Source organism: Ostrea edulis, chromosome 2 (genome assembly GCF_947568905.1).
Source record: "Ostrea edulis chromosome 2, xbOstEdul1.1, whole genome shotgun sequence".
Taxonomy (NCBI): Eukaryota; Metazoa; Mollusca; class Bivalvia; order Ostreida; family Ostreidae; genus Ostrea; species Ostrea edulis.
Window position 1 is genome coordinate 78,944,443 of NC_079165.1, and position 12,836 is coordinate 78,957,278.

At 33.0% G+C, this 12,836-nt stretch overlaps 1 long non-coding RNA gene across 2 annotated transcripts; it reads right to left on the reverse strand.

Annotated features, from left to right (window-relative positions):
* Positions 1-4,346: 4,346 nt before the first annotated feature.
* On the reverse strand, positions 4,347-11,027 carry LOC130051867 (uncharacterized). Of its 2 annotated transcripts, XR_008800136.1 has the most exons (4): positions 10,282-11,027; positions 8,775-8,923; positions 6,231-6,330; positions 4,347-5,986 (listed from the first exon to the last, which is right to left on the reverse strand). It is a non-coding gene; the product is annotated as an uncharacterized LOC130051867 (long non-coding RNA). The 2 variants fall into 2 exon arrangements; XR_008800135.1 differs by having other exon boundaries at positions 8,775-11,027.
* Positions 11,028-12,836: the final 1,809 nt, after the last annotated feature.

Sequence of the window (12,836 nt, forward strand, 5' to 3'; positions counted from 1 at the left end):
GAATATGAGTTACAGACACACCATACGCAGGTAACGATGGAACATTGATACATAAATATGGGAAATTGACGATGAAGAAGTCGAAATCATCCCGTTTGTCAGAATGTTGAGTTAGTAGTTTGCCATCAATATCTATTTTCAATGAAATATCTAAATATGAAGCAGTAGAGAACGACTCGGTGGTGTCTTTTATCTATTTTTAAAACTTCTACATGAGAAGAAGAAAATCTTGCTGTGATTTTCAACACGATATTTAGATAATTCAGTGACTTTTTATGTAATTCATTATTTTTATTCAGATGTTGATTCCATATATCCCATACAATCGAAATAAAAGACATCACAGAGTGTTCCATATCTGCTTCATATTTGGATATTTTACCATAATTGTTAACGGCAAACTACCGTGGTATCAACTCAATTTTATATCTAGGTTGTTTGCCGTGAGTCCTGTATCCTGATCAGGTACACGAGTAATGCGTGGTCAAATTACCATCTAAAGAACGGCCTAACAATTGGTATGAAACACGCCAGCGTACATTCGACCTAATGACTGGTTACATTTGTAAACTAGATCATTATAACAACCATAGAAATTTGCTAAAATGCTGGTTCAACGCGACCATTGAAAATCTTACGTATCAATGCAGAATGCAAGGTGAAGATAACGAACAGTGATCAATCTCATAACTCCTACAAGCAATACAAAATAGATAGTTGGGCAAACACGGACCCCTGGACACACCAGAGGTGGGATCAGGTGCCTAGGAGGAGTAAGCATTCCCTGTTGACCGGTCACACCCGCCGTGAGCCTCATATCCTGATCAGGTAAACGGAGTTATCCGTAGTCAAAATCAGTGTGCCAAGAACGGCTTAACAATCGGTATGAAACACGTCAGACAGCATTTGACCCAATGCGAGGTTGTATTGACGAACTAGATCGTTATAACAACCATGGAATTTGCGAAATGCTGACTTCAATCGAGACTGTTGAAATCCCTGTACCATCAACTTGTTTGTCAGTAGCTTACCTCGATTTAAAAACTGACTATACCCAGAACAAGCTCTTGCATATCGAATCAGTTGAGATATATAAACACCATATGCAGGTGATAATGGAATATTGCTACATAAATGTGGGAAGTTGACGATGGAGAAGCTGAAATCATCCCGTTTGTCATACAGTTGAGTTGTTCGTTTGCCGTTAATGTCTACTTTCAATAAAATATCTAAGTATGAAGCAGAAGTGGACGACTCTGTGGTGTCCTTTATTTCGAGCTCACAGGGATATATCAAATCGAAATATGAATGAAAGCTATCATTGTTAATAGACAAAACGTCACAGCGAGAGATTTTTTCTTCTCACGTAGAAGTTTTTGAATAAATTCTGCTTCATATGAATATAAAAACAGGTAAGCTAACAAAGGAGCACAATTCGTGCCCATGGGAATTCCAACAGACTGTTGGAAGACCTGATCACCAAAGACCACGAAGATATTGTCAAAGAGGAACTCACACAAATTGGAATAAACTTATTTGTTGTTACATAGGTGGCTATCATAATACACTATTTTTGTGTTTGTGTTAATGTGTACATAGTATTATTATTCAAAATATACAACAGATACCTGGTAGAAAATAAATTATGCATATTACATTTTGCATTATTGCATTCTGCGTTGAACTCAACGCAAAATGGATTTATTACATTTTGCATCATTATTACATATTGGGTTGCTACACCCTTGTAACATCAACTTATTTGTCAGAAGAATCTCACAAACACTTTTCTGAAAAAATAGAACATTTTTTCAGAATCTCAGAAAATAGGCCACAAATGTCAATAAACAAAATCTAGTACAAATGTAGTAAACAATAATAGCAGGTATTGAACAGGATAAAAATGACTCTTAGAAAAAACAAATAATTTTGCACAGGAATTCGATAATAGAGTAATCATAGAATCCTCTATACACAAAAAAAGAGTTACCACTTTTGTCCTGATTAAAAGGAGATCCAGTTTTTATAAGGTATTTCATGCGTAATCTAACAGCTTAAGTTTTCCTTTTCGAAAAGAGTAGATCCATAATCTGTCTTTCAAATCAATACAAAGATGATAACATCCACATTCATCTTTTAATTTCATTGCAAAATCAGTCTTCTTATAATCATCATTGTACACATCTATTGTCCAACTGTCATTCATATGTACCAATAGATTGCCAGCAGAATCAACACAGATGTTGGTAACAGGTGTATGACACTCAAGCTTTGTCTTCAAAATCCAAAATTCATTGTAGATTCGAACCTCTCCATTTGATGTTATAAAGGAAACGTCTTTATTGTAATGCTCAATCACTGATCGGGCATTGAGGTTTTTTTCTTCTAAGCAGACGTGGGATCTGGATTTCTTATCAAATTGAATGATTCTTCCGAAATTTCTATTTTGTTGACAAAGGAAAACACGACTGGACAGGCTAGAGGTGATATCTTCCACCTTCCAGTCCGTTAGTTCTGTGGACACAATTTCTTTCTGATCATTGTTCAAAAACATTTGATATATTATACTGCCCTGGCTATCTGTATAAACAAATTTCATATCCGGAGTTACAGTACATGCCTTGACTTTTACTGGAACTGAAATAATGGAAACTTGACTTCCATGAATATCGTAAGAACATATGTATATACCGTCGTATATCCAAACTAAATTAGGATTCACACTAGAAAATATAACAATTTGCTCTTTGTTGTATTTATGGATACAGAATTTTACAGTAGTTTTGATACGGTCTAAATATTTGCTCGTTCCTCCTCTTAGTGATCTGGAGATTGGTTGGATATGCTGGAATGTTTTCGTCTCATTAGGAGTACCTGACGCGGTTACAAACGATGTAATTTCTTTGGAAAATGTGGGAATAAACTGGTAAACCAATAAAGGAATAGTGTGATCAAAAAAGTTCACTGTTCTCAAATACTTCATATCTGTTAAACAATTGGTGTTAGCGTTCAAGAAATCTGCAATTTCTTGTATCCGTTTGCACACTATACGTCTTTGTTTTAACAGACACTCCATTGAGTTTTTCAATATCATTGACAACGGCGAAGACTCACTTCCTTTAACATCAGGAATGCTTGATATACCTGCAGTTTGCTCCATTTTATAAATCAAAATATTCTGACTTAGAATCTTTTCTTGCTGCATGTATTCAAATTGAAGTATTGCTAAGATATCATTTTCGTGGTACAGTCTCAGAATGTTTCTACGCATCGCATCTTCCAAAGGTTTTACTTGATGGTGGTCGTTTTCGTCAATACATTCCTCACATACTGATCGTTCACAAATTGTACAGAACGTTTTGCATAACTTATTCTGATGCCTAATACAACCAGGACAAAATGTATGAGGACGACTTTTATCCCTGTACAGGGTGACTGTGTGACCAAGTTCGAAATGGGTGTCTGTACAGACAACGCATAATCCAAGTGAACAAAATGAACAGTGATATTGTAAAGGTTTTAAGCAACCATGTGATTCACAAAGTTTACATTTCTGTACTTGAGTTGTAATGCTTGAGGTTCCTCGGTTTTCACAGTTTTCATCCAAATCAGAAAACCGTAAACACATAACTCTGTCTTCGGATTCTGTGCATGACACACAACTAACTTCACAGCCCATTGTAAGATATCTTCAAAGATATTCCAGAAAACGAAAGCTATGCCTTCATTATAGCTCATCCATATCTACATTCATTGGTAAAGGTTTAAAGAATTTACTTAGAATAAGGTTAATATCAAATGGCTGGTGAGATAGATGATATCCATTACATGCATAATATTGTAAATGAATCAGTTCCGGAGATCAGTCTATGTTTATCCAAACAAAATCAATTCACAGAATGAATTTTACCTTCTATGCTTTAGCATTCAATCACTCATAAAATCAATACCTTACACAATTGCAGTGCACCTTACACAATTGCTTTGCTCATTCAGAAAAGCAACTTTAAATCCGATCGATAAATGTTCCAAATATTGCAATGTAATTCAATGTTAAGGACAGGTATATTTGAAATTGCCTGAGAGCGTCCTTTTTAAATCACAGGATATGTGATAACGTATTTATTGCTAACATCATCTATCTTAAGGTTTCCTTTATAACATCAAATGGAGAAGTTCGAATTTACAATGAATTTTGGATTTTGAAGACAAGGCTTGAGTGTCATACGCCTGTTACAAACATTTGTGTTGATTCTGCTGGTAATCTATTGGTACATATGAATGACAGTTGGACAATAGATGTATACAGTGATGGTTATAAGAAGACTGGTTTTACAATGAAATTAAGTAGCAGTCCACGTAAGAATCATGCAGAAGGTGGCATACTGATAATCTTGGATTTTCATGAAACTTTCCATAACTCTTCATAATAATGATATATGAAGACATGCAGAGTAAAAACATTGTGCATCAATGGTTGCTATGGAAATTAAAGCATTTGTGTTTCCATAGCAACCACTGTATTGGGTTTTGTAAAGTGCAGAAATACATACTTCTTAAAATTTGTATAAAAATGAAAATAATAATTTTTCAAACATAATGATAATTTATTTAGGCAAAGTAAAGGTTACTTCAATATAAAAATGTACAATACTAATGAAATACTATTATATGGTATCTGTAGAGGACTTTGGAATAGGCATTGTTTTAATGTTTATCAATTTTCTGTAAATTCGACAATTTTAAGGTATTTTAAATACATATTACTTTAGTTATCCGAAAAGTGCCAAATTTTGATACATATTTTCTAAACAATCAATACTAAGTGTACTCAAAATAAAAATCAAAAGAGTCGGAAATGCACATAGTAACGGTTGCTAGGCAACTCTTTCAGGCTCATTTCCGACACAATAAAAAAAGAATATCTGCAATATATGCATTAAAATGATTCTATTAACTGAAAATAAATACAAATCATCAGAGTTCACTTTAGTTTATTGACATTTCAGACCAATTGGAGAAATCAGACTTAAACCATATCACCATAGCAACTGATTTTCCTTAGCAACGCACATAAAATTTAAAGTTGTATGATTAAATTGCACTGGAATGAGAACCTAATGCAAATATACCAATATATGATTTTCTGCTGATATGTTGAATCCAATGAAGACATCAGGTATAACTATATCACCATAGCAACCAATTTTCCCTAGCAACAAGCAAACATTTCAAACTGTACAATTCCAATTGCCTTCAAATGAGAATATAATACAAATATATCAACATGTAATTATTTACTGACATGTCGGACCCATGGAAGACAATATGTTTACACATATCACCATAGCAACCACTTTCCCTAGCAACACTTAAAATATTTATTTGTACAATGCCATTGCACTGAAACGAGTATATAATTGAAAAATATCACCATATGAATCATGATTCTCTACTGATATGCCATACACATTGAAGACAATGAGTTTAATTATATCACCATATAATTCTCTCTCTCTCTCTCTCTCTCTCTCTCTCTCTATATATATATATATATATATATATATATATATATATATATATATATATTCTGCATCTTTGTAATTCTACATTCATGCTTGAGTGAGTCTCTCTTTATGTAAAATTTTGCTGCAAGTAAATGTTCCTGGTACTCCTCGAACTATGAAATCTTGTCATTATCTGGTTTATAGGCCTCCATGCTTCTCAGAATTCCTATGAGGATTTCAAACCATGCAGTTCCATCTGCAGACAGATTGTGAAGTCTTTTTAAGCTTGTGATGCAGGACAAGTAGTTAAAATCCCAAATAACATGGTCCTTGAAAGAGGATGAAATAAGTTTCTTCACAACAGGACTGGTAAATTCATATATGTACAATGGTTGAATGGCAGGCAGTCCCAATTTCTTGTCGAAAGGTTATAAGTTGTCTACTGTGAAGGTGCAGTTCTTTTGTACTCAATGATTTACCTGAAAATAGTTTTGTTGGATCAGAGACATTGTTTTTAAAAAACATTGTACAATGTCAAAAATGCCTATTCATTGAAACAGATATTTTCCGTAAATGTATGTCAGTTGCTATTAAAAATTTATTTTACATTGGGTAATCATGGGATGTATTTTTTCAGAGTGCAGTGTGAGTTATTTCAATGAATGTTAATCATATCCATTGGATGAAGACATAATTTGGCATTGTTGATAATTTATTGCGTACCTGATAAAAAGGCAGGATTTAAAGAAGTCTAGTGTATGCTCCAATTTTTCTTTATCCATCTTCCAACAAATACGCTTCCCCTTTTCCTGAAATACAACACCTATTTTGAAGAAGAAGAAAATATATAACATATTTCGAAATTAATTACAACTCATCATTTGTTGTCAAACAAAGGGGTCTAAAGACATTGAACAATATTTCTAATATCATGATTGATTCGACCTTTGTCTTTGATTTTGTGGCCTCAAATACCATCAAGAGGCTCATGGGTTGCATTGCTCACCCGAGTCATCTTGACCCTGCTGTAGTGATTTTTAAAAGATTTGTTTCCAATCTTTATTCCCATGAAAATTTTTAACCCTATATTGCGACCCAAATCTAGCCCAAAAAGTTGCGATATAGGCTACTTGAATTCACATATGGCGATGCCTCAAAATCAATATGACTAACATGATCTTGCTGTTATTGAGAAAACTGTTTTAAAGATCTTCTTTCAAGCATATATGTCCTATAAATGTAAATTATTATTCATTGAGTAACCATAAACCAAGGGTTCATTTTACTGAGGGACAAACCTTCAAATGAACTTAGGAATGTTGGTATTATGATATGATTTAGTGTGGCTCTGTGACACTTACACTGTCTTAAACATTTGTTTCAATCAATTTTCTGAATAGTCTAATATAATTCTCCAATTGTGTTTCACCCCTACCCCTAGGGCCCAGAATTGAACATACAGAAATTTGAAAACCTGTTCATGCATGCATATTGATATGGTTAACCTAATCATGGTCATCTGTTATTGAGATGAATATTTTTAAAGATATCGATGTTCCATACATATACCCAAATAAAACTTAGATCAATTATTGTGCCATACCCTACTTTCTAGGACCACAATTTGAACAAACTTAAATTGTGCAATATCTATGAGTTAAACCCGACTACTAGTAGTACCTGTCTTTTGTGAAGATTTATTTAAAAAATTTCCAGTATACTTTGATCCCCTATGGTGATTGAATCTACACTATGTTAAGGAAGCTTACATGTAAATTTTAACTTTTCTGGCCCAGTGTTTTTGAGAAGATTAAAAAAAAAAACCTCCCACCAGACCTTGGGTAATGGTAATGTGTAATGCATTGTCATCATTACATTTTTAAAGTAATGGGGTGTAATGTGTAATGCACCCATTTTTGAATTACAAGTAATTGTAATGTAATGCATTACTTTCATAAAAATGCCAGTAATGACCATTACTTTTCAATTACATTTGAATTACATATCATTTCTTATTTCATGAAATAATCTAAGTTTTTCTTTTCAATGAAAGTGATTAATAATTTTTAAAACATGATACATTAAAAATACATTCTTTAAAATAAAGACATATTTCTTTTTTTAATGTGTTCATTCAATGGTCATTTATGAATAATTCAATTGATTTTTTAATGGAAATTTTTAATAAAAAGTTATGAAATCAATTGAAGGACTTTAGGTAAATATTTTAAATTTCATCTATGTGATATGAAATCAGATATGAGATCACAGACATAAATAACATGTTACTTAGTCATGTAAATACAAGTATTGCAGGCAAAGTTTTCAGACCAGAACGTTGCTCTCTAAATGACAATACTTTTGAAAAAAAATGAAACTATAATGTGTAAAATAACAAATATACTTATTCACAATCTGATGTAAAAGTTAACTTCAAATAAATTGTGTTCATAAATTTTCTTTGTATTTTTTTTTGTAATGTGTAATGTAATTCATTACTTTAGCAAAGTAATTGTAATTTAATTAATTACTTATATGAATGAAAGTAATGGTAATTGTAATGGTGAAAATTCCAATGTAATTGTAATTTAATGTATTACATTTTAAAGTAATTGACCCCAGGTCTGCCTCCCACTATCTATGCCTTTTGTTGATTACTGTGGACATTAGCTTTCATGGGGATTCAATTTACACAAATTGTGGGGTACCTTTATCTCTCAACTTTCAAATCACAATGAAATACACAATTTATAAATGATTCAATCTACAGAAACCATATTCATGATATTAGATCCCAACTAAAAATCTAGATAATCCACAAATTGGAATGATTCCATATTTCTTGATTATCTCCCCTTTGAAGGGAGCATGACCCTTCATTTAATTTGAACAAGCTTTAATCCCCTTTTCTCAAGGATGATTTTTGCTAGATTGACTGACAATGGCTCAGTGGTTGTAGAAAAGATTAAATTTTGAAAAGTCTACAAACAGATGGACAGACAGACAAAAGCTCACTAAAATGTTCAACTCAGGTGAGGTAAATAGGATAATCTGCTCTGTGGTTTATCAGTATGCCAAGAATGTTGTCAACCAAGCAATTGGTGTGACTGACGGGTGCAAACTTAATCAATATTCCAACTCACATATACAGGACAATATAACAACCTGAACAATACATATATTACATGTAAATATATGGATGTGTATATTTACAATGACAACGGTTTTTCATTTTCATACATGCAAAGCAGATATCATGATGTATACCTTTAATATTGCTACATGACTTTGCATGTATTCAAGTCTGACCCATTCAAGTTCTAATTCTAGGAATCATGTCCATAATCTGTTGTTTGTTGTATGGCAAGCAAGTCATGGAATCTTCTTGGAATTTCAGTGAATAGATTCCTTGTATACTGAAATTTAAGTAAATATATTTCATTCAATGAAGCTGAACTACCAACTATCAATTTGTGGTGATGGCAATGATCTCGATACCTGCAGAGGTGTCAATAATTCAATTTTCAATCAAGTTCACAAGTTACCAAATTATGTAGACAACAAGTATAACAGACATTATGATTACAGAAAAATGGTGATCAGGTAAGCTATACAGACTTTTGGTTAAAAGACCCGTGCTAAATCATTACATCCGATACATTTTTGTTGATAAGAAATATTCATTTGATTAAAAATTATGTTTGAAATTGTTCATCTTATGCAAAATTAGCTAAAATAGATTCTTGAGGTCTTCATATTTGATGTGATAAAAATTAACTAATGAAGAGCCCTTTTAATATGTATTTTCAACTATGCGGGTTGTGATTGGATTTTTAAAAATGCATCTATACTGGTTATAAGAAAATTAAAAGGATTTTGATATGGAATCAGGTGTCACAAATAGTGTTTCCTATTTTAATTATTATTCTATGGCTAAGAAAATCAAAAATCATTAATTTTGAATTCCCACTGTGATGACATCATGATTAACAACTATGTGGAATCAACATTTGTACTTTTCTAAAAAAAAATCAGATACAAAAAGGACTCATGAAAATTCATGGTACTTGTGAATTTTCATGGGATTGAAGCTGCTCATAAACCATGAGTCTGGAGCTTATCTTTAAAAAACCCTAGTAACAACCCTGATGTGTTATGAAATTTGAACCTGCGGTACATGTGTTAGATTAGAGTTGTGAGGATCAAGATACCCCAACATATCACCATATGGCATATGTCATTGACTTGTCTAAACAATGTGTAACTGTTGACCCACCAGGTTCAGTAATCATGGGGTGGGGGTGGGGTTGTTGAATCATTCATTGAAATAACATGAAAAAAGAGCAATGATTCATTAGTTTCATTTTAGCTGATGTGTTTTGATTTTAGCCTGTGGAAGAAAAAGTTACTTTCAACCACTGGTTGGCAGAGGGAAAACAGAAGTGTTTCTAAAATGGCTTACATTTTAAAGTATAATATTTTTACATAGTTTTCACCCCCACCCCCCACCCCCCACCCACACACACACACACACACACACTGATACTATTTATTCATTAGTCGACAGATTATTTATGGTCCAAAGCAAAAGAATTATTAAAATAAAGTATGGTGAAATTAGCTTAAGTAACCAATACACATTTATGATTTATTCATATAAACTTATCTGCACCGCCACCCATACTGGCCATAGCATTTTTCCACAAGCATGTTGCTCATCCCGAATGTTAATGATATGTGCCCACATCCGGTTCGCATATCCAATACAACTGACCGAGTGATCTGGGAAAACACATGTAGTATTCCTCATCCACTCCAAAGAACTCTGATGATATGAAACAACCGAAAAATTCCAACGTGTGATTGTGAAAATAGACACAGGCGCAGGTGGGCCTTGCGTCATGGATTTCCCGCAATGTGATTTGTTTAAGGAGCATAAATATCCAGCTACCGATTTCTTATAGTCATTCACATAAACTGTCTTTGAAACCTCTTCACATGGAGTATTTGTCCACAAAGAAGTGTTACAAAACGGCATCGTCTGTCTTCAAACCGCCAACTCGTATGACATGTTGTCATGTTTCCCCAAACAATCGTATCTTTAACACTAAAGAGTTAGCAAAGGGAGATAATAAAATCGTCAATCTGCTAGATCGTACGTAGTTTTTAAAAATCTGTAACTAATTTGTAAACATGTTTCCAAATGATGTTTGTTATTTCTTTTACTGTCCATACTATTGACTTTATGTATCTATTAATCTTTAATGACAGAGTGTCCGATAATTAATTTTTATGACCATTTTCATTAGTGCTCTTTGTAAAGAAAACAACGGGAAAATATTTTTGAAACCGAATATCCTTTCAGCCGATTAAAAATCTTAAGAAGGATTCAAGGTGAAATTTTTTATTGGATCAAGTACAAAACATGATTTTCTTCAAAATTAGCCATTTTTCAAGAGATTTTAAATTTATAGCTGTGCCACTTATTTTTCATTCTGCATGATTCTTACGTGGACTGCTACTTAAATGATGACTGTGGATGTTATCATCTTTGTATTGATTTGAAAGACAGATTATGGATCTACTCTTTTCGAAAAGGAAAACTTAAACTGTTAGATTATACAAGAAATACCTTATAAAAACTTGATTTCCTTTTAATCAGGACAAAAGTGGTAACACCTTTTTTTTTTTTTTTTTTTTGCTTTTTTAGAGGATTTTATGATTACCCTGTGCAAAATTATTTGGGTTTTTTTTCTAAGTTTCATTTTTATTCTGTTCAATACCTACTATTTTTGTTTACTATACCTGTACTAGATTTTGTTTACTGACATTTGTGACCTAGTTTCTGAGATTCTGAAAAGACGTCCTATTTTTAGAGAAGTGTTTGTGAGATTCTTCTGACAAATAAGTTGATGTTACAAGGGTAAAGCAAACGATTCAAAATGTAATAAACCCATTTTGCGTCGAGTTCAACACAGAATGCAATAATGCAAAACGTAATATGCATAATTTATTTTCTATCCGTTGTATATTTTGAATAAGAAATACTATGTACACATTAACACAAACACTAAAATAGTGTATTATGATAACCACCCATGTAACAACATCAAAGCAAAATAAAGAAGTTTATTGTAATTGTAATTTGTGCCATTATATTCTGCATTGATACACAGGAGTTTCAATGGTCGCGTTGAACCAGCACTTTCGCAAACTTCTATGGTTGTTATAATTATCTAATTTACGAATGTAACCAGTCATTAGGGTTAATGTACTCTGACGTGTTTCAATTGTTAGGACGTTCTTTACATGCTAATTTGACTACGCATTACTCGTGTACCTGATCAGGATACAGGGCTTACAACAAACAACATTGATATAAAATTGAGTTGTTAGTTTGCCGTTAACAATTATGCTAAAATATCCAAATATTAAGCAGATATAGAACACTTTGTGGTGTCTTTTATTTCGAGTTCATGGGATATATCGAATCAACATCTGAATAAAAATAATGAATTAGATAAAAGGTCACTGAATCATCTACATATCGAGTTAAAGATTACAGCAAGATCTTTTTCTTCTGATGGAGAAGCTTTTTTTAAAAACAAAAATAGATAAAAGACACCACTCAGTCGTTCCTTACTGTTTCATACTTAGATATTTCATTGAAAATAGATATTTATGGCAAACTACCAACTCAACATTGTTACAAACGGAAAGATTTCGACTTCTTCATCGTCAACTTCCCATATTTATGTAACAATATTCCATTATCACTTGCATCTGGTGTGTCTATATCTCGCCTGATTCGATACGTAACAGATTTTTTTGCGTGTGATCAACTTTTAAATCAAGGCAGGCTACTGCCAAACAGGTTGATGGTGCAGAGATTTCAACAGTCTCGTTTAAAGTCAGCTTTTCGCAAATTCTATGATCTAGTTTGCCAATACAACTTATCATCGGGTTAAAAGGTGTCTACCGTGTTAAGCCGTTCTTCGGACACTGATTTTGACTACTGATAAATCCGTTTACCTGATCAAGATATAGGGCTCATAGCGGGTGTGGCCGGTTGACAGGGGATTCTTACTCCTCCTCGGCACCTGATCCCCACCTCTGGTATATATATGGGTACATGTTTGCCCAACTCTATTTTGTGTTGCTTATAGGAGTTATGAGATCGATGACTGTTCGTTATCTTTTTTAGAGAATGTCAGCTGTATAAGAGTACAAGAACAGGTCAGCTTATAATAGAGTATAATTTGTGCACATGGAAATTCCAAAACACTGTTGAAAGACTACATAAACATTGTCAATGAGATAAAGCTCTGT